Consider the following 24,379-nt stretch of genomic DNA (forward strand, 5'->3'; position numbering starts at 1 on the left):
GTGGCCCGGACACATGCTTCGCATCTCCCTCATCAGAAGCGTAAGAGTTAATTCTTTGGTGATTTGTGATGTCTCAGTTTTAAAACGTGGTAATTGTTGGATTCCTTTTTGAATAGTTGGCATGCGTCTCTCGTATGTTTTCAGTACTGTTGTTGAATAATATGCGTTTAAGCTCTACTGCAAAGAGTAGTACTTAAAGTGGCTCATTAATTAACAAGCATTTGGCCTGTTCTTTTGTGTTCGTCCGGACTCACATATACGGACACTCACTGTCCCCAGTCAGTCATCTTCCTCATGAGAAGCGTGATAGATATTTCTTTTGGTGATATGTGCTGGACGTCTCAGTTTTAAAGCGTGACAATTGTCGGATTCTTTTTTGCAATATTTGTTATGCATCTCTAATTCTGTGATGTTTTCAGTACTGTTATTGATTGTATTCTATTGCAAAGAGATAGCAGTTAAAGTGGCCTAACCTGTCATATCTATATTTCAGCTAGTAACTTCCACAATGGATAAGTTTACCTGCAGTGTATGCAACACGTCATTTAATTATAGGAAAAATTTAAATAATCATGTAAAAGTTAAACATTCAAATACTTATTCACAATTTGTGTGTGATTTGTGCACTTTCAGCACTAACACGAAGTTCAGTTTAATGCGCCATAAAAGTGCGAAACACAGACCCACTACAAGACCTTCCAGTGAAGTGTATTCGGAGGTGAAGTGCCCGCTTTGTTTAGAGAAACGAGCAACAAAATCTGATATGGTTAAACATTTTGAAAATGAGCATGGAATTCCAATCAAAAATGAAACTTCAGAATTTTCGAATGGTGAGGAATTCTATAACTGGAAGCGCTCAATAGAAAAGAACCAGGTTTGTGAATTCGTTACATGGCGTTCGAAATATGTACGAAAAGTGGACGATGCCACTAAAATGACCTTCAGATGCCACAGGGATGGGGAATTTAAGCCAAGAGGAGAACACATGCGACACCAAAAGGTACTTGGTTCGAAGAAAATAAGTGGACACTGCCCAGCCAAGATTGACGTTACTTTCCATTCATCTGGAGAAGTCACTGTAAACTTCTGTTCTTCACATGTTGGTCACCGTGAAGAATTAGGTCGTCTGAGACTAACGCAATCTGAAAGAGATGACATTGCTAGAAAAATCGCCATGAAAATTCCTTTCGATTGCATCTTGGATGACGTAAGATTTTCTCTCGGCGAATCAGACATAGAGCGTCTACATCTTCTTACAAGGAAGGATCTTCTGAATATAGAACACACGTACAATTTAAAATCTGAAGCTGTACGGCACAATAATGACTATACCAGTGTCGAATCATGGGTTCGTGTAATGCAAGATCGTGGCGATTTAGTGCGTTTTTATAAAGCTCAAGGTATATCTTCGGTGACATGTCCGCAACTGAATGAAGAAGATTTCGTCCTCGTTATCATGAATGAGGCGCAAAAGGAAACACTCGAACGATACGGAACTAATTACATTTGTCTCGATAGTACACATGGTCTAAATAAGTATGGTTTTGAGCTGACGACCCTCCTAACTGTTGACGATAAATACCAAGGTTTTCCATGTGCGTTCATGTTTACAAATAGGTCTGATACAACAGTTATGGAAGTATTCTTGTCCCAAATTAGGGATGCTCTGTCAGTAGCACTGCAACCCAAGGTATTCATGTCGGACATGGCAGACACATTTTACAATGCCTGGTTAAGAATAATGATGCCAGCTAAATTCCGGCTGTTTTGCACATGGCATGTCGATCGGGCATGGAGGAAAAACCTCTGTAAAATCAAAGGTCGCGAAAAACAAACGGAAGTATATAAACAGTTAAGAGTCTTGTTGGAAGAAAGGGACGAAACTGCTTTTTCAAGAATGTTGGATCAAGAAGTCCATGACCTAAAAAGTGACCCTGACACACGGGAATTCGGAGTGTATTTTGAAGCCAATAACAAAAACTGTACTGCTAGTTGGGCCTATTGCTATCGCCTGCATGCTGGTTTAAACACGAACATGCTTCTTGAGCGGATGCATGGGGTCATAAAGCATATATATATGGGAGGCAAAAAACCCAACAGATTAGACATAGCCATTCATACTCTGATGCGGTTCGTCCGAGACAAATTGTACGATCGCCTGATTTTCCTAAGTAAAGGAAAACTGACAAACAAGCTGTCATTCATTAGACAGAGACACGCGAAATCATTGTCTCTGACATCAGACGGAATCACTAATGAAGGAGACGTGTGGAGAGTTCCTTCAGAGAAGAGGAATGAATTCTATGATGTAAGAAAAACGGATGAAAAAGACTGCAATTGCGAGTTACGGTGCACAGAATGCAAAATCTGCATTCATGCTTACACTTGCACCTGCCACGATTCCTCTATCAAATTCAATATGTGCAAACATATTCATTTAATAGGGATGAGTTCAAATAGATATACAGATAATTACAGTAACGATGGCACAGAAAATGTTCTTCTAATTCAAGAAGACCCACCATGCGAAGAAAAAGAAACTATCCTAAATCAATTAAGGAATCCACTGAAAAGAAAAACAAACGAGAACATTGAACAATACAGGTCAGTGCTTAGGGGAAAGTTTGAAAAAATTCTTGCAGCAATAGAATCGACAGAAGACGCTGAAATAGTTGAAGAACATCTTAAACCCATTATTCCAACTATTCAGGCTCGAAAAACTACAATTTTTGAGACACCTAATCCACCTAAAAACTTAAAAACAAAGTTCGAGCTTCAAAAAAGATTGTTTTGCACTAAGAAGCCACATGTTAAGACATCCATGTCCTTGTCGAGGCCAACCGATAATGAGCAAGAAGTAATTGCTGCGAATTTGCTGTTGCGCTAAGGACTTGTAAATTTGTGTAAACTCTGTGTACATACAGTTGATTGGCTTAAGTTAACATTCACCATTATAGTAATCGTAAAGCGTGTGTAACTCTAGCACCAGTGAATATGTGTAAATTCTGTATAGTATCATTTACCGATAGACCTATTTAAAAATATGACATTTTGTGAAAAACACGAGTGTTGAAAACCATGTGTATAAACAGTTATACTGTTTCATCATGTAACTGTGAAAGAGCCTGAAGTCTCTGCTGGAGATGAAAATATTAGGTTTGGTAAGTTTTACACTGTATAAAGTGCATGCTTTAATATAACATATTTATCTACGTACCGTACCGATAAGTTGTCCGGCTCCATGGCTAAATGGTTAGCGTGCTGGCCTTTAGTCACAGGAGTCTCGGGTTCGATTCCCGGCAGGGTCGGAAATTTTAACCATAATTGGTTAATTTCGCTGGCACGGGGACTGAGTGCATGTGTCGTCTTTATCATCATTTCATCATCATCACAACACGTAGGTCACCTACGGGCGTCAAATCGAAAGACCTGCATCTGGCGAGCCGAACTTGTCCTCGGACACTCCCGGCACTAAAAGCTACACGCCATTTAATTTTAACCGATGCCTACTTTATATGTAAAAAGACTGAAGTATCTACCGGCAGAAATATTTTATTGTTTCATATAAAGTGCCTGCTTTATTATAATATACTGTATTTTATTATGCTCTTGTATTATTATGTAAGCATGTTGGGTATGAAAACAAGAATACTTCCTTTATTGTCGCGGTCGAGAGAATGTTTCGGGAGGGAGCCGCTAGCAGCTGAAAAAGCGAACCGAGTGAGAACGAACATAGCCGGGCGAGCTGACCCGAGTGACTGGGCTGACTGCTCTCCCGAGCAGACCCGAATGGCTGCTCTTTGTCAGCCCCTAGAACCAAGTTAGGCATTAGCCAGATTAGCTATTTACGAGGTCAGATATAATGTTGACCGTAATTCGAGCTGGGGTTGTTTCAGTGCATTTACCAAGTGGCGCTGCAGATGAGGATCACATTCGCAAATATTATGACTTAACTGAACGAAGTAGAATTGGAAATCGACAACAAATATTGTACAGTGTTGATGAGAGACCACAATACCCAGTATGCACATACATTATAATTAGGGCCCGGATGTTTATGACCTAAAATGTCAGAAATATACAAGCATTTGAAAAAATCCACAGCCTGTTTCCAGTCATTCGACCGGGTCAGGAATGGAATGAATGAAGCCCCCATCTAGCGGCGAGGATAGGAAATGTGCCGGCTGCCGAAACCTGTCGCACTCCTCTGGGGCAATGATAAATGAATGACTAATGAATTGAAATGAGAATGGAGAGTGTTTCTGGAATAAAAGATGACAGGGAAAACCGGAGTACCCGGAGAAAAACCTGTCCCGCCTCTGCTTTGTGTAGCACAAATCCCACATGGAGTGACCGGGATATGAACCACGGTATCCAGTGGTGTGAGGCCGGCGCGCTGCCGCCTGAGCCACGGAGGATCATGCAAGCATTTATGACCTAAAAATCTATTAAAATATAACAATAAATATGACTTAAAATTTATTTGTCTCATTTTCAAAATATTCAAAATTTTGCCGCTGTTTAAATTAATATTATATCTAAAATATACCTTCAAAATATAGAACATTCAATAATAATAAATAAGCAATTATATTAAATTTAAATATTATATTTTGAATTTATTTAATTACCCATTCCAGAGGTAACTCTCGACTCTTTACAGAATGAAATAAATGTCACATTGTGATGGGCGTTCAGAAAGAATTACAATAGCAAATTACATATATTTTAAAGTTTTCAAACAGGAGCGAACTTCTGTTTTCACGCAACATTGAATTGTAACGGGAAAAAGAGCACTCAACATCGCAGGATGTTACTGGGTCATATTCGAAATACGGTAAATCATTAGAGTTTAATTGAGGCTCGCTATTCTGTCGCTTTATAAGCACCTATTTCTTTCTATACAGCTCACTCTCCTAATTCACATAAATATATATATTTCTAAGAAAGATAATGTTAGAAATTACAGACAACAATTAGAAGATGTGAAAAATCCGTCTTTGAGACGACTGAAAGTTGATATGCGAAAATGGAATAAAAATATGACAAAAACACGAAAATTCTAATATCACCATAATATGAAAAATTTACGGAAAATGACAAAAAAATTTACAAGAACCAAAATATGACTTTATATGATCCGTGAAAATTGCCTAATTTTAGTCACCGTAGGTAAAATCATGCTTAACTTGTATTTTCCATTGAAATGCTATAAAGAAATATATTGACATATTATAATTAGGGCCCGAATTTTTATGATGATTGTAGATATGACATTCAGCGGGTATAAAAGGCGTAGGTTGGAGTTTGAATCCTTATAAGTTCTTCAAATTCAGTGTCTAAATAAATATAGCATATTCCGGTATTTATCAATGTTAGAGAAAAACATTATTTTAGATTATAAGTGGCAGAATGACCAGTGTCGCTGCTTAATACACACTTCATAAGTTACTCACAGCACAAAACAGAACACCACATGACCAATAGGGAGTGCATCCCTTCACCCCCTGTGGCTTGGGTACGCAGATGAAGAATACCCCTGTCGTAAGAGGTGAATAAATGGGGCGACCAAGTGATGATACTTTTCGAACCATGAGAAAATTTGTGATTAGTACCATTACGCGATGAACACCATGGGTGGACTTTACTTGCGATTAGTACTACTACATATGACTGATTTTGCTCCCTCTTAGAGCAGTAATCACTACTACCTGAGGAGCTCGTCCCGCTACTGCCTCAAGCTGGGGGTGTGACTGGTATCATCGAGGTAGGATTGGTATGGGAGTGGTACACCATGGGTCTGTGTTGCCTGTGGTTGCTCGCATAATGTGCAGTGGCGGCTCGTGACAAGTTGTTTAGGTGGTTCACAACAACATTTTTGTTCATGTCTCAAATCAGCAAAGAAGTAACACAGGTATGGTACATAAATCACTTCACTAAAACTTCCTTGTACGGTTCCTTTTTCACAAATAATATGGTAGAACCCCTGTAACTGAGGATGAATTTTATGCTAGACTAATCTGTTAGTGGAGAACAAAAGTATAATTCATAATAACTTTACTACACTGCGAATATTGAAGGATGCGAGCACTATTCTTGGCTTGTAAATAGCATGAAGTTCACCTGGGTATTAGTGTAGAACGAAACCAAACCCTATGGCCTACCAAGCGACCGCTGGTCAACCCGGTGGTCTGCAGATTATAAGGTGCCGTGTGGTCAGCACGACGAATCCTCTCGGCCGTTATTCTTGGCTTTCTAGAGCGGGACGCCATCTCATCGTCAGATGTAGGCTATGTGGACCTCGAACCAGCCCTCAAATCCATGTAAAAATCCCTGACCTGGCCGGAAATCGAACCCGGGGCATCCGGGTAAGAGGCAGGCGCGCTACTCCTACACCACGGGGCTGGCTGTGTTAGTGTAGAACAAAAGTAAAATTCATAATAACTTTACTCCACTGCGAACATTAAAAGATGCGTGCACTATTCTTGGTTTTTAAACAGCACGAAGTTCACCTGACTGTGACGAGAAACGTGGAAATAATGTGTACCTACCGCATTTACCGGTCGATTTTTTAAAACATTTTTTTTCCGAAATGACCCCAATAGTCACCACATTATCTCAATTAATCGGGGTTCTACTGTATCACATGTTAATTATTCTCGTCTTGGAAATTATAGACAACACTAGCATTGGGAATTCAATACTCGCGTTTTTGTGTGCCTGAGAATTTTCATGTTTATTTATTTTCGTACTCAAATGAGCAAGGTCTGTGCACCCAGCTGAATTCCATACACTTCTTTCTTTGTTGAACAATAAACAGGGTAAACAAACAGGCGCATTCCTAGATCTACATCCACAGAGCCACTTGCGTGTTTCATACACTTCTCTCTTAAACTTACGCCTATACTCGCGTTTGTCTGTTTTTGTAACTTTTTCGATAATCAAATCTGCTCTGTCTGGCCCAAGACTTTTAATTTCTAACTTATCCTGATCGGTAAATATTTCGCTGGTAAAATTACTTGAACTGAATTAATTTCCTCTAACACAAGAATACCATGGTTACAAACCATACAAACCGAGAAGGAAAACACAACACTCAAACAAATTTCACTAGAAAATAATTTCCGATCACATGGTAAAGCAAACTTCTTCCCACGATTACGAACACCTGTTCACAACGAGCTAGAAAATGCCTATTCAGAATTACTAGCGAAATCTGACGGTGATGTAATGCAATAGTAGCTCCTGGGAGGTTCTGCCTAACCGCAATAGGGGAGGTGGCGTACCCTTGTGGTTAACTGTAATACTACCACTGGTTTGAGGGTGGCACTAGACGGCAAGGCACGTATCTTATCGTGCTCCTCGCTAATGGGAATATCAGTGCATAAACCATGACGTCATCTGCTTTGCGCATGCGTATAGTCTTTAGCACAATAGCGCATTATCCTGTGTGCTCGCAGCACTGTCAGTCAAAACGAACAACTGTCGGTGTAACGGAGCATCGATATAAGTCGAATGCTTTCGATCGATTGTCGGAATAAGGTCGAAAGAAAGGAAAGTTTTAAATTATGTATTAAAACTGGGTGTTCGCGTGCTCATGTGCTCCTGAATGTCCACCGCCACTGATAATGTGTGACACACCGTGGGTATACGTTGCTTGTGATGATACCATATGAGGAACACCAAGGTTCTAGCGGCGTCCGTGATCAGTACCCCTATGTGACAACACCATGGGTCTACTTTGCTTGTGAGTAGTACCCTTATGTGAAGAACCCCCTTGCCCGTGAGTAGTGCCGTTATGTGTGACATATCCTGGGTCTACACTCCATGTAATTAGTACCACCAAGCGAGGAACAGCATGATTCTTCGTTACCTGTGATTAGTACTATTATGAGGGGCTGGTGACCTGGATTTTGGACCTCTTTCGACAATAAGCATCATCCCAGAAAACAAGGCATTGTAAATCGGATCCAATGCTTTTTGGATTAGTGTTCATCATCAATCGTTTAGGATTCTAGTTAGTGGATATATTTTGAATTTTGTTTCATTTCGTTACACTTCCTATCATTATGGGCCGATGAGATAGCTGTTAGGCCCTTTGAAACTAAAATCATTATCATCAAAATACATCCCTTCATATGAGTTTGACGTAAGGAAGGGAATCCAGTCATACAACAAGATCATGTTCCATGTGCGAATCTGCTCGCTTTCGTATCGCCACAATTTCGTAGGAAAATCAGCGGAAGAAGATTAATTTGTTGACGAGAGAGTGTGCCGGAATACTGTCCCTCAGGAGCATTTTTACGTGCCAGTAAATTTACCAACATGATGTTGTCATATTTCGGCACCTTCAAATACAATCGGGCTGAGGCAGGATAGAAACTACCAACTTGAGCTCAAGAAGTCATTATTTCTGGTAGTTTTTTATGTTACCTTGCCTTCCTCCGACTGCACTCCATTGCGTTTGTTTTGATCTTATTTATTTATTTAATTATTTTCAACTTTCTCCCCTTCCACAAGACTCTGTCCAAACCGTTCAGAAATTTCTCCAGATCTTCTGCAAAATCAGATAAAAATAAAGAAAATCGGCAAAAATCACGGTTTGGATTTCCTCTCTTTGAATTGTGATTCCTTTTCCAAAATTATTGATTTCCTTTGCCGCCTGTTCTGTATAAACATAAAAATAAGTGGGGAAAAACTGCAACCTCTCCTTACTCCTTTCGTGACTGCTGCTCCTTTTTCAAAAACCTCGATTATTATCACTGCGAACTGATTTGTGTACAGATTGTAGATAATTGAGGTCTCTAATATGACCACGATATTGACAGTCAGGTTAAACTGCTCCATCATATTAAAATAAATCCACTGACAGGCGTCATCCTCAAGACAAAGAGCTTACATGTTAGTGTCTGACCAACACCACTCAAATTCTTACCAACGATGACGTAGACTTTGATACTGGAAGCATCCTTTAAATAAGAACTTTATTGTTTATTCATGTATTTAACTTACGTTTCCTTCAGATACTTTGCAAGTTAAACTTACCCAGTTATAATGGACTAACTTGTCTCCATTCGTTTTCTATTTTCCACTTTAACGATATGCAAACATTTTACAGTAGTTACAGAATGTTACATTTTGTTTCATCAAAGAGAAGTTTGTCGTAAAGTATATATTCGCTCATCACGAGGATATTTGTCAATTTGTGAGCTATGATCAATGTCATGTACCGAGATTATTCTGTAAATATTTTAGTAGCACTAATTCAATCCCGGTGATGAGTTCATGTTGACAAATTATCACTGACAATGGGATTACAGAGATGAAAATTGTGTTTACTTCTTCCCAAATCGTGATGGCAATGACACTTATAGTTCGCCCTAAGGACGTGTGTTCGATTAACATTAAGAAAGGGGCTGTCCATTTAAGAAGAGAAGGTTGTCTTGAGTGTTCAAAGATCTGTATTAGGTTAATTCAAAGAACGGGCGTGTCTAGTTATTTAGGGGTATGATAGCTTAGTGGCGTTCTTACTGACTTCTCATAAAGGTGACTGTGGTTCGAAATCCACCCTATGGAACTATATACGGGATATTTGAAATGGCATCACGTCCCTGTCATGCGGATTCCACATAAAATTGGAGGTTCTCTTACAATTATGATATCAATCGTTTCGTAAAACTTCAACCATGACGAATATAAGACCAAGTGTGAGGACTCGGCCATTATAGCATGATAGTTTGTGGTCCCGCCACTGCAAGCACTGCAAGCGACTGTATCCAACACGTGCTCCGGGCAAATTATAGAAAAGTGTGGGAGACGTTATTGTGCGAAATATTTCAGTGAATAAGTTGAATTTTGCTTTCATTTCCTAAACTCAGTTGATTGTATGTTGTGTACTTCAACCAAGTATCTTACGTGGCTTGATTAATTTAAGAGTTCAGCATGCCGTACTGTTTTGTTCCTGGCTGTAAGTAAGGCTATGGTAGAGTAGTCGACGATATACAATATTTTTCACCTCCGAAGGATAGACACCAATTTGAAAAATAGGCCAGAATTATTCCATGGAAAGATACTGACTTAACGAGTAACAGCACAATTGAAGACCTGAGTGCAAGAACTAGCTAATAACCAAAAGTTAAGTTCTGAGAAAAACGAGAAAAACATTTAAAACTATATAAATCCGATAATTCGTTAACGGTTTCAGTTTAATGTGAAAGTATATGTAAATATACACTACTGTTTCAATTTTTAACCCTCTACTCCATTTAGAAATAATGAAAAAATGAGAAAATGTGTGATGGAATTATCCATTTCTTGCACTCAGATGTTTTAAGAAATGTAAAGACGGGAATAGAAATTGGAAAATGAATGCCATTACATGTTTATTACATGTTTTAATGTTATAATTATCAAATATTGAGTTTTGATGGGCCAGTGCACATCATACATAATAGGCATTAAGTAAAATATGGTTGAAAACAGTTTTTAGAACTCGTGGTATGATGCCTCACTTTCAGAGCCATGTTCTTCATCCTCGCGTTCACATCTGAGATCGGAATACCATTTCATGTGTACAGGAGGAATATACTTCTGTGCCAATTTCATCACATCTCTGTACTTCTTGTTATTCAAAAGCAGTGGAGCTTGGTATAACTTGGCGGGATGTAATATTGGAGTACGTTTCGTCTTGAACAGACAAAATTTTGTATGAACAAAAGTGTTTTGACCAGCAGAAACAGACAGCTCTCTCCCTTCATAAACAAATTTATGGTACCTACTTATTCTGAATGATTCAGTACCATTCCTTATTATTTTCTTAAAATGTGACACCAAGTGATGTTTAAAATCAAATACCATGTCCTGGTGTACTTTCACCACAGTAAATTTTTGGGAAGCAGATGAAACAATATCGTACCATTCCTGAGGGACAAACACATACACATTCTTGCGTTTTAGCTTCTCAATCTGTGCGAAGGTACGATCACAGGGCATGAACGAATGTCCACGTTCTGGAAAATGGTGAGATATTTTGACAAATCTGCCCGAAGCCGCTAGTGTACTTAAGTACTGAACCATCAAAATATTCTTGATTTGCCCTGCACAGTTGTCAGTAAAAATGTGCAGAGTTTTAATTTCATGCGGAATGTAGTTCTCTACATAATGGTTCAAAATAGATACAGTTTCATTGGACCCCTTCTTCGCAATAGTTTCATCATACATATACATTTTGGATTCTCCAGTTGAACAAGAATAGAATCCCATATTATACACCCACACTTGCCGCATGTAAAATATTTCTCCTGTTGTCAATACAGGAACTGGAAGGTTTTGCTGAAAATCAAAGCATAATACCTCGACGGATGCATCCCTCTGGGCGAGCAAAGTAGTTTTCTTCAGATCATCGTAGAATATCTGTGCTTTGACTAGATGTAAATTCCTTTCAGCCTCTAATGCTCTTATTGTATCTTCATTCTCTTCTTTGTCTAATTTCAATTTTAAGCTGTCACATATTTCACAAGTGTCTGATCGGGGAAAGCCAAAAGAAAGGTTCAATTTAGTATTGAATATGTGTAAGTAAAATTCATATGTCACTTTAGGTTTAATCTTACTTTCACTTTTCATGGCTAGAAAAGCTTCAGGTTCAAATGTCTGCAGATACAGCATATGCATTTTATTTACACTCAAGTCGGCATTTAAATACTTCTTCTTGGTTGCGTTTCTTGAGTAGTGAGTGGATCGTGCAGGAAAACTTTGAATATGTTCAACAATCTGCTGTATAATGTCATTCTGTATTTTATTTGGTCTTGTATCATGCTTACCACGTTTATCTGTTGGTGGAGTAATGGCCACTCGTTTATGTTGAGCTAGACGTTCCACTCGACCCTTCTTTATACCATGCAGACTGCAGAATCCTGCCTTGCACACAATGAATTCTGTAGCAGCAATACAGACCTAAAGGAAATAATAACAAATAAATATAATACAGTAGTAATAATAATAATAACAAACCAATACAAACATATTTAATTTCATTTATGCAATTGTTTTTTTGAAACTTACCTTGTATTTAAATGATGAAGCTCTGTTTTTGACTTCTACACCTATTTTTCGTCCTCATCTTCACTCTCAGTTTCATTGTTTCTTGCAGCAAGCTTCTTCTTCCTTCTCCACTTCATGCTGAGATCAGGGCGCCTTCTACAACAAAAATATATTGCACTGTTGTGTATTCAATGCTCCTATAAAATTTATGTCTAAAACTAATATTTACTTAAAACTTACCTTTGAATATTATGTGAGGTTATTAAGCCCATGAGATATGCATCCTGAGCATTCTTATCACTCATATCGTTGAAATTCCTAAGAATTTGTTCTTTAATATCTTTGGAGAACTTGGCTGTACATTTTCTCTTACAAAAACAATCTGGAGCAACTGTCTTTGCAGGCACAAGTTTCCCTGTTGTTGATATATATTCTTCTCCAATCAAAATATTTCGTTTCCTAACATTTCTTTGCGTTATCTTCTTTTCTTGTCATTTTCTTACTCTTTACAGGAGAAGTATTAGTAGAACTTGGTAGCGGTATCTAAAAATGTCAATCATTTACAAAAGCATAAAGTGTGGGCTACAAACTTCCACATTTATTTGAATATAATATTTAGGTCTAAATTGTTGTATAATGCATTGTAACATTGAACTGAATATTCTGTAATATACATTCTATATATTTAGCACTAAAATACAGCTCTTAGTGGAACCTACCTCTGAATTAAAGCTTGCATTTGCAGCACTCAATAACTCACTGCATTCAGCCATCTTCCTTACTCTTCTTCAGTACGAGGGAAACTGAGAGCAAGAACTGGATAATTCCGGTTATTATCCAAGTCTTGCACTCAGAAAGGAAACAGTTGAAACTTAAAGGCCATCTAGCGAGAAAAGTAGGCACTTTCTGAAATTAACTTCTATAGTAACTGATAGAGGGCAGTTATGGCTACAAATAGAAGTAAAAAACTAATTTTCGCTAAATGTGGTCATTATCTAGTTCTTGCACTCATGTCTTCAATTTTTAATGTTCATTTCTCTGATGATTTGATAGCGAAATCAGTGAACGGTAAACAAGTGGATATCTCTCGTGTGAGATGGAAATTACGTCCAGGAGCAGTGCCTCACATTTTTTTCTAATTTGCCGAAATACCTTTCAAGTGAGATTAAGTCACGTGAAACTCCCAACAGGAAAAAGAACCTAGACACCATCAAGAAAAAAAGAAATAAGAATGAAGACGGGAGTTCAGTTGCGAATGGGGAATTAAAAGGTCAGTCTAATGTTGATCAAAATTTGGGTCATTCTAATGTACTTTCTGATGCCGAAAAGACAATATTATCGCTCAAAAGGCGCCTAAAAATGCTAATCGAAATTTATTTTATAGTCTTGAACATCCGCCAAATCTTCACGCAAGCTTTCGAAAGTCCAGTAACCAACAAATTGAGTTGGTAAGTAGAGTATTACCTTTAAATAGTTCCTGAGCGTTTGCTTTAGTATTCTGGGAGTTATGTGTAATTTATCTGTATATGTACACTCCAGTAACCTCTGCTTTCCGCAACTTGTGATGAAGGCCGTATCTATTATTTCCATGTATGAATTTTTTCCATTGTACCCTGCCGTGGTATTTTGATTGTTATTTCTCATTGTTTCCTCTGGCATAATTCCTAAGACTAGCTGATCGGTACTGTGGAGCTTGCCCGCTCTAGCGCTGCCTAGCGAGGCGCGCTTGAACTCGAGGAGTCCTCACACTTGTTCTTATATTCGTCATGCTTCAACCTTGCTTTGCGACTAGGCTTTGATATCAACAACTCTATGCCATTTAAAGCGGGTTTTGTCCGGATCCTTGATACAATGGTCAGCTAATTGGGTTCCCGAGGCACTGGGTTCTCAGCAGGGTCGTCCGGTTACATGGCTAAATTGTTAGCGTGTTGCGTTTGGTCACAGGGGACCCGGGTTCGATTCCCAGGAATGTCGGGAAATTTAACCATCATTCGTATATTTCTCTGGCACGGGGACTGGGTGTATGTGTCGTCTTCATCATCATTTCATCCTCATCATGACGTGCAGGTCACCTAAGCGCGTCAAATCGAAAGACCTGCACCTGGCGAGCCGAACATGTCCTTGGAACCCTCCCGGCATTAAAAGCCATACGCCATTTATTTCAGCAGCGTCGGGGATTTAGTGTAAATGGTTAATTCTTAACTCAGGGGGCCTGGGTGTTACTGCTGTCCCGAACATCTCTGCAACTCATTCATTAAAAACAACAATATACTCCTTCACACTAACTCGCAGTTTTCCATACATGGCAGATGCCCCCCACGCTCATAACAGAGTCTGTTTTACAAGAGCTGCATCAGACTAGCAATAGGTCATTTGTATTATTATTATTATTATTATTATTATTATTATTATTATTATTATTATTATTATTATTATTAACCAAGAAATCGATGCAAAATTCAATAATAATCTGTAATCTGTTTACCCTCCAGGGTTGGTTTTTCTCTCGGACTCAGCGAGGGATCCCACCTCTACCGCCTCAAGGGCAGTGTCCTGGATATTCAGACTTTGGGTCGGGGATACAACTGGGGAGAAGGAGCAGTACCTCGCCCAGGCGGCCTCACCTGCTATGCTGAACAGGGGCCTTGTGGAGGGATGGGAAGATTGGATGGAACAGGCAAGGAAGAGGGAAGGAAGCGGCCGTGGCCTTAAGTTAGGTACCATCCCGGCATTTGCCTGGAGGAGAAGTGGGAAACCAGGGAAAACCACCTCCAGGATGGCTGAGGTGGGAATCGAACCCATCGCTACTCAGTTGACATCCCGAGGCTGAGTGGACCCCATTCCAGCCCTCGTACCACTTTTCAAATTTTTTGGCAGAGTCGGGAATCGAACCCGGACCTCTGGGGGTGGCAGCTTATCACGCTAACCACTATACCACATAGGCGGACTTAATAATAATAATAATAATAATAATAATAATAATAATAATAATAATAATAATAATATGAAGTAACCATTGCTAAAAACTCCATTTGTGGCACTAATGGAACCTATGGGTACAAAGGACTCGACTTGGATTACCAAAGCCTAATAAAGAAACTCGGCGAACCAACAATGCAAGCATCTGACTCAATACTGAGACGTAGAAGAGTAGCAGGAACTGCATAACAGGGTAGGCAAGTGTTGCAGAGTAATTTCCAAACAAGTTCCTGTGTGGGTCCTGAGGACCCAAGTGTTCCAGTTACGGGCTAAGTAATATAATGGATAGGAAGAGCATTATCAGATAGGTGGTATTATAATTAGGCCATCGATATGCGAATTTTGATAGTAGTTACATTTAGTTTTTAGTTTTATATTTTCTTGTACCTATCTATTTTGCCTGCCTGTAAAGGGATTTTTAATGTTGGCATGGTATAATATCCTCATTATTAATACATTTCTTTCTCTTCTAGGTAAGTGACTTCTGCACCACACTGCCTGGATTGAAGTTATGTGAGTAGTCTGTTGCATATATAAAGCAAGGTGAAAATTGACCAAATGGACGTGTTTTAGAGACCATGTTTATCACGGTTTTAGTTTTATAACCTTCGTTTGCTTATCTTAGTTATTTCTGGAGTTGCTGGAGCAAGTAGCTTCGTTTTGGGTTTTGGCCGGGGGTTTAAGGCCTGATGCCTTCCCCCACACCACTTGATACTTCAAGTAAAATATTCTGCACGGAATCAACCGTTATTTCAACTTGGCCTTCCAGGTGGACAGCCAATAGTTAAGTCAGAAGTATACGTAGAAATATGATCCAGAATTAATGATTTATTTACTTCTAACCTGCAGGTGGACCGGCACATGGTTCCACTTGACAATTGTAATTCATGTTGGCACCACTACAAAAAATAAATGAAGAACACTACCCGTCAGTCAGAATGACTAATCCACTACTTTTTTATGTTAGACAAAATTATGCATTTTGTACATATTAGTTCGTATTTAATTTTCTATAGTGATTATAATCTTGTATTTACTTACAAAAATTGAGTATTTTTTAATATAAATGTAAGGTTTAAGCTAGCCGTAAAATAAAGAGAAATACTTTCATTTGATTGTTGTTGGCAATATGACTAGTACGGTGGTGTCATCTATAAGTACATTGACCACCATATTGAAGTGTTGCCGTTTTGTCTGTCGTCGCTAGCACGTGGTCAGGTGTGATTCGCGCGTTTGTGAACGTGTTGGTTTCTTTGTGAGATAATTATGAAGATTTTTAAGCAGTGCAGTGCAATGACTCGGAAACGACAACAGAATGATGAAGCATGGAAGTGATGGTAGTGATCTGGAGGGTATCGAGCCTCTACCAATGTGAATCTGATAAGAACAATAAGGTTTCTGAATGTTCATCAATTTAATACGTTTTACTTGAAACCTTTTGTGTTAGCACCGGTATATATCATTATGACATTTCTCTGCCTTGGTTCTGAAAGGGCAAATGTCATTTTTTTTTAATCGAAATTGAGATATTAGCTGATACAAATGAGTTTTATCCTGGCTTGCAACATGTTAAAAGGGCCAAAGTCTCTGTTAAGTACTAAACGAACAGTTAACGTTTAATTAAATAAGCCCTTGCCAATAATGTTAAGTCCTTGCCAACAATGTTAGATTACTAGCAAAGATTAGAGACCTGGCAATTTTTAAAGAATACGATAGAAAAAATTAGCGTTTAATAAGGTGACTTCCACGAAGAAAGTATAAAATTATTTAAAGTTAGTTGCTGAAAAAAAAATTGGAAAACTATAAGCAAAACTTCAAATGCTCATACCTCAAAAACAGGTTTTTTTGACATTGGCCCTTTTAGAACCAAGCCACAGATTTATTGGTGTATTTAAAGTGAGATTCTATTCGACCAATTTCTTCTCTATTTCCTAACATCACAAAAATAAGAACTTCTAGTACCGTATCATTTTGTGTAATGATATATTAATGTTGAAAACATGTTTTGTATTGTAAAATAAATCGATGTGTTGAAAATGCTATTGTTGTCGGGCGATTTCACTTGTACTGTGTATCATCCGCGATGACGTTCAAAACATTTCCTTACGTGCTTCTTAAATTTCACGTGTCGTGCAATCAGCTATTGTTATGGCGACAATATCGCTTTGTCCACCATTGCAGTGTGACCAACATTTTGCTCAGCTGTCATGTGCAACCTTAAGCCTCATTCACAATGCAAACGTAACGTAACGTAAACATAAAATTAACGTTAACTCAGAAGTTGGCGGCCATCTTATCTAATGAAACCATTCACAATGCACCGACGTAAACTTAACTGCGAGTTCGTAAAATTAAGGCATTGCAAACTCCAAGCTCTTGCGGTTAATTTTACGTTAACTTTAAGAACCAGCCAATCAGAGCAGAGCATTGTATTTTGTGCACGATATAATGACTTCTTTCGACGAAACACTTGTAATTCTCTTTCAAAACAATCTTTGGAGAAAGAATTGCAAACACGCTGTACCGAAAAATTATAGGTGGAAATAAATATCCTGTAGCAATGAAATCTGACGGTAAATGGCGGGAGAAAAGCTCGCAGCGCTGGCGAACGGACGAGAGACAATCCCTGTCATAAATAAAACAGTGTCCCAGTATATTTCTTAACATTATACGGACTACTAGTTTACGAAAACGATACCATCCAAACAAACAGATCCAAACATCTCATCGCGGTATGATAGATAGGGTCATAGATGTCGGTAAAGGACACCTTACATTTCTTTTTATTAGAAAAGGGGAAGTAAATCGTAAGAAAGGCAAACAGTTCAGGTTTCATCCACATGTCCAAAACGAACTGATGAGGGTCATTTCTTACATTAGATTACCGAAATCGCACTGAGGTAACCTTCTTTGATTCAAGGTATGAATCTATTTTCTGCACCGTTGTTTAGATCGCCTTTTCCCAGGAGCAAAGCAATAGATGTTTGAAGTAATATGAATTCTGCTACCACGTTGTTTGATTCCATCGAGGTATTGAAATATAAAACTGCGAGATAGTCCAAAACCCGACTTCCTTGCTAAATAACATGGCAGTGTTTTGATTGGCCGCTGTGTACTCTTTACGTTAATGTTACGTTCCTCCATTGTGAATACCACAAATTTTACGTTAATTTTACGGTTACGTTACGTCGTTAAGTTTACGGTTACGTTGGCATTGTGAATGGGGCCTTACGCCGGCCCACCTAAAGGAATGTTATGCAATGGCTGAAGCTTTATGTGTCTGACGAATACGCGCATATATGAGCATAGGCTACTTTAGTGAAAACCTGCCACTTCAATTTATTTATAAGAGGCAGTCAAGTGAACACCGAACACCTACTACAACGTGACCTGGAATGGTTTTCTTCTTCTTGCTTCCGAATTTGGCCAACTGTGGACCGCGTGAACTTAATGCTTTCTGGCCATCCTTCTTCTTTTCTCTTCCCAGAACTTCTTCATTCGTTCACTCCTTATTTTTCTCTGCTCCTCAGATATTACAAATTTGGGCCTGTTCTTCCACTGCTCTTCATGGAATTTGTGGTCATCTACTCGAGTTCTGAACTTCTTTCTGTTGAGGATCAATTCTGATGTTATTTTAATTTCATCTGCGTCCTTCTTAACCTCCTCCAGCCATTTCGTTGTCCTCCTCAATCCAATTATATATTTAAATATCCTTTTAGTCAGACGGTTGTCATTCATTCTGACGAGATGTCCGTAAAATTTCAGACTTCGTTTTCGCATTGTGTCCGTAATCTTTTCGGAATACTTGTAGACATCCTTATTTCTCCTTTTCCTCCACGTACCATCCGTCGTTTTCTGACGTCCAAGAATTTTCCTCAGAAATTTTCTTTCCTTCTTCTCAGTTTCTATAAGTTCCCCTTTTTATTTAATATAAGGCATTCTGAACCATACAGCCCCTCTGGTTTTACAACAGCGTTGTAGTGTTTAATTTTGGCTTTGGGATGGTTTTATTCAAAATTAATCACCAAAATCGTTAATACATTTCTCCCACTGGGAGACGAGACGATCAGTTTTGTAGAAAGACGTACAGTAGGTCGCTGACGGATCCACAACTGCGCCCACTCTTGCACTTCGTCATCCGAATGGAATCGACGTCCACGAATGTCTTTATTCAAGTCGCCTAAAGTATGAAAATAGCAAGATATAAGATCCGGACTGTACGGAGGATATTGAAGTGTTTCCCAACCAAATCGCTGAAGCCTTCGCCAGATTAAAAGTATGGGAGCGAACATTATCTTGCAACAGGATAACTCCGTCCGACAGCACTCCAGGGTGTTCGACTTTATAGCGCGTTGCAGTTTCTGAAAAGTGTCTTTATAGCACTACATCACCAGAAAACGAACCACACTTCTCTGATCTTCTTTGATTGTCTCAATTTCTACAGCTGAACGAAGACACTAGACCAGTCCGCGCACCAACAAAGACATAACGCAACATCTGCGTGCATCTGTGAGTTGTCACTGTGCAGTTCCTTTACCACAGCGATGGCAGTATTGATACGTAACAACAGTGTTGCCACCTTTCACGCAGAATGTGTGTTAGGGTGGGTGTTGGTTTTTCATTTGACTGCCACTTTTAAATATAAGAATGCCTGAAACGTTGGATCAATCTACATTCGTATCGATTCCTGATCGACTCGGGGATTTTAACTTTGTCTGATTAAACTCATCCATCTCAGGGACTGGAAGTGTGTGTTCGCCTTGACTTACATACCAATTTTCATGAAACTACAAGGCAGCACAGAAACACGTAGTAATGAATGCATTTCCCCACATAGGGTTGGCATCAGCAAAACATCCGACCGCAAAACCGGTCTAATACATGCAATGTGCCGACCTCACGCACTGCGAAAATGTTTTTGATATTTGATATTGTGAAGTGGCGGTCAGAAAGTGCGGTCGGGAAACACGATAACAGTACACGATGCTCTGAACTACTGACTCCGAAGATAGACGAGAAATTTCATGCACATTGTATGCAGGTTGCCTTTCCAAGGCAGCAAAGTTCTGCCTCGCACCAGCAAGAATGTACGTGTGAAGGCAACTAAAGCGTGACATTTACTTGTAGTGGAGTTCATTCATCCTGCACAAGATATCAGTACCGCACCACGTTCAATTCTGGAGGCTAAGGCAATCAGGCTTAGAATTAGCCACTCAGCGAGTTGGCCGGAGGTTAGAGGTACGCAGCTGTGAGCTTGCATTCGGGAGATAGTGTGTTCGAATCCCACCGTCGGCAGCAATCAAGGTGGCTATCCGTGGTTTATTTTCACGCCAGGAAAATGCTGGGGCTGTACCTTAATTAAGACGACGCCGCTTCCTTCTCACTCCTAGCCCTATCCTGCCCCATCGTCGCCATAAGATGTATCTGTGTCGGTGCGTCGTAAAGTCAATTGTTTAAGAAGTTTTATTGACCCCTCCACCATGTTCAATGAGAAAATTACGAAAAGTGGATGTGTTTACATTCCACTGGTTTCCCTGGTTTTGTTCTTTGAACCCTTTTTATAGTTCTGTATTCCCTATCTGTTGTTTCCCTAGTCTTTTCTTAAAAGATTCCAAAGAATTTGGAAATTTATTGAACACCTCTAAATGTCCAATACATTTCCAAATTCTTCTGTTTATTCAGCTTTTCCGAATGTTCAGTAAATTTCCAAATTATTTGGAATCAATCAAGAAGAGACTAGGAGAACAGTAGATAGGGAATGTGCAAACGGGGCGACTGCTCTAAATGCACACCAGTGGTGGCTGATTATATTAAGACACAGATTCGCTCTGCAATTCTGCTACAATATTCACCTTTATACCGCGATAGCTTTTAAAATTTCGCTTGATCTTTTCTAGAAGCACAATTGTTACATTAAAACTAAATTAACTGTTACTGTCCTCAGTTAAATATATCACTCACATATTTCTTCCCATAATAATATATTTTATTATTTATTTCTATATTTTCTCTAGAACTCGTTATTAGATCCATTTTTGATAAATTAATTTTAATTTCGTGTGGCTATTTCTGGCCGAGTGCAGCCCTTGTAAGGCAGACCCTCCGATGAGGGTGGGCGGCATCTGACATGTGTAGGTAACTGGGTGTTATTGTGGTGGAGGATAGTGTTATGTGTGGTGTGTGAGTTGCAGGGATGTTGGGGACAGCACAAACACCCAGCCCCCGGGCCACTGGAATTAACCAATGAAGGTTAAAATACCCGACCCGGCCGGGAATCGAACCCGGGACCCTCTGAACCGAAGGCCAGTATGCTGACCATTCAGCCAACGAGTCGGAATTTTGATAAATAATTCATACTCACTGTTCACTGCACGTGCTGTCGTTGATTTATGAGTCATAAAAGTTTTCTGTTCGTGGACCAATGTGGTTTTCTCTCTGATGATGTTTCCTTACTCTCTATCTGATATACTACTGAGATATCTATATTTAGTTACACATGTCGGGAATGGAAGTAATGTACATTCACTGACGCAGCAACATGATCTGCTGAAAATCCCACATTACAAACACGAACGTAGTATCATCCTATCAGTTCTTGGTTAGTTGAAGTCTAACCTCATTCTCAAATTCTTCTGGGATATATGATTTAGAATTTGAAACTCCGACATAATCTAACACAATACATTTCCTGATTCGGAGTAATATTTTACGCAAACGATAGCGAGAGCTGACAAGAGAGTTCGAGGTTAATCAAATCTCCTCAAGTCAGGAACTGCATATATCATATTTCCACTTCCACATTCTACGTAATATAAATGGTTCTTCTTCAATTTCTACCGCATTTCCAAAATTCCGGAATGGTCGCGGGTGCGAACTCTGCCGCAAATGTGGAATTAGGGCTGCTTCATGTCCGGAGCTCCTTCCTAATTCAAATCCTGTATGGAGGGAAGTGGTGATGATGATGATGATGATGATGATGATGATGATGATGTGATGATAATGTTTGTTGTTTAAAGGGGCCTAACATCGAAGGTCACCTCGGCCCATGGAGGCAAGTATTCACCATTGTGTGTTTATGTGGTGGTTGGTAATGTGATCGATGTGTTTTATGTGAATGACAAAGGAAAAGTTGACACAAATAAAAGTACCCAATCCCAGAGTCAGAATAATTAATCAGAGAGGATTAAAATCCGCGAACCAGCCAGTAACCTCGGAAGCAAGGAGCTGAACACACCTAATAAAATATAGATAAAAAACTTATCCTTAACTTACGTCAGTCAATGTCAGTGGATACGTCGAATTAAAAAAAAATCTTTTCTTTGATACTGTGAAACAGTTTAGAAATACCATATAATAATTATCTCAGATAAAGTTAAAAAAGCAGTAACTGCTGCCTGTGAGCCTTTACTATCAGAGAAATCAGTGAACAGTTTGCACGTATTATAAACACACGTATAAAAAGCAAAAGCAAAGTTACCTCCGTACAGGCCATGAAGGCCCCGGGAGGAGTGGAAGGTAAACTCTTCCACTATTCGTATCCTCGGCACTTAATAGGGAACAGTGGTTAGCTGCCCGCCCGGCCGCCTTTGTGCCCAGGAATTAACCTGGTACTCATTTTTGGTGCAGGCTGAGTGAACCGGAGGACCATATGCACCTCCGGGAGTGGTAATCTTGTTTCTTATTATTTTGTACTTCCTGCCGGAGAATCTAACCCACGTCCTTCTCGTACACACATGTACAGACGCTATAACAATATGAATGAGTAGGACAGCACAAACATCCAGCCCCCAGGCCATTGGAATTAACCAATGAAGGTTAAAATTCCCGACCCGGCCGGGAATCGAACCTGGGACCCTCCGAACCGAAGACCAGTACGCTGACCATTCAGCCAACGAGTCGGACAATTGTATAAGTTATTTGCAGGTATACATTTTTTACAGTTTGTTTTCCGTCGCACCGACACAGATAGGTATTACGGCGACGATGGGATAGGAAAGGCCAAGGAGTGGGAAGGAATCGGCCGTGGCCTTAATTGAGGTACATCCCCAGCATTTGCCTGGTATGAAAATTGGCTTCAGGGCTGTCGACAGTGGGGCTTGAACCCACTATCTCCCAGATACAAGCTCACAGTCGCGCTCCCCTAACCGCACGGCCAACTCGCCCGGTACGGGTACAAATGAAATGGCGTATGGCTTTTAGTGTCGGGAGTGTCCGAGGGCAAGTTCACCTCGCCAGATGCAAGTCTTTCAAGGCATCATTTATTCAGAAACAATTGAACTTACAATGCTTGTTGTGGGTATCCAGTGTTTGTATCAACCTGGGAGGTGAATTATGTTTTGATAATTATTCAGGCTGAAGCTGATAAAGCATTAAAAGTGAGGAACATAGGGGGTACCATATGTACATTTTTGAACAACTGTACATGAGAGATGATGTGGAGAAGATTTGTACTTCTCCTGAGAGACAACTTTTAATAATCCGAATGTTATATGACCAGTGGATAAAATTTCGTAAAGGCATTTGTTTAGTTATGAACGAGAAGATGTAGGTAGGCCTAATATTTTAAAGAGTGTGTAGCAAGAATGACCCAACTAATATTAGTCGTATAATTATTTTATACCAACAATAGCTTCAATAAACGATATGATTTTCTGGATAAGTCTACGGTTACATATGATAAAGACAACTTTATTATACTGGGATAATATTGAAGTTCATACATAAAAGTCAAACAATTACTGCAGATATTTGTAGAGATGTTCCTTTATTCCTCGGACTGTTGATGCCCACTCCTAAACATAGGCTGTATCTTTTCTCACACTCTGCTAGGGTCGTGGGTACGATCTGTGTCACGCTGATGTCGAACTGGATCAGTTTAGGGACTAACTGTACGTGGACGGACAAAATTTATACAAATAATTCGTGCTTCTGTAGTGATTTGAAGTGTTTGGTGCTGTTAAAATGAACAAGTTTGTGTTAAGATAAACACAAACATATAGTCTCCGAGTCAGAGAAATGAACTAAGTCTTTGTATAAATTCTCTATTCTCAGACTTAATACAACCTGCAACTCCGAAAAGAAACCAGTTCCCTCTTGCCCCTCCTCCCACCATCCACCGAATTCTCTTCAGGGCTATGTCAGACGATAAAGTAGCAGAGTTTTCCTAAATGAATAGATAGTATATGTCTTGAAATTGTATAAATGCAGAAATGCTGTTCTTTTACTGGAAGTCGTACGAAGTATACTTTTGCCGACTGCTCAGTCATAACATTTTTCTTCTTGATAGCACATAAAGAACAGATTATTTCTATACTTTACCTTTTATCTAATCATCATATACTTCTTCAGAATGTCGAAATGG

The sequence above is a fragment of the Anabrus simplex genome, chromosome 5 (assembly GCF_040414725.1).
Source record: "Anabrus simplex isolate iqAnaSimp1 chromosome 5, ASM4041472v1, whole genome shotgun sequence".
In the NCBI taxonomy this organism is placed as follows: Eukaryota; Metazoa; Arthropoda; class Insecta; order Orthoptera; family Tettigoniidae; genus Anabrus; species Anabrus simplex.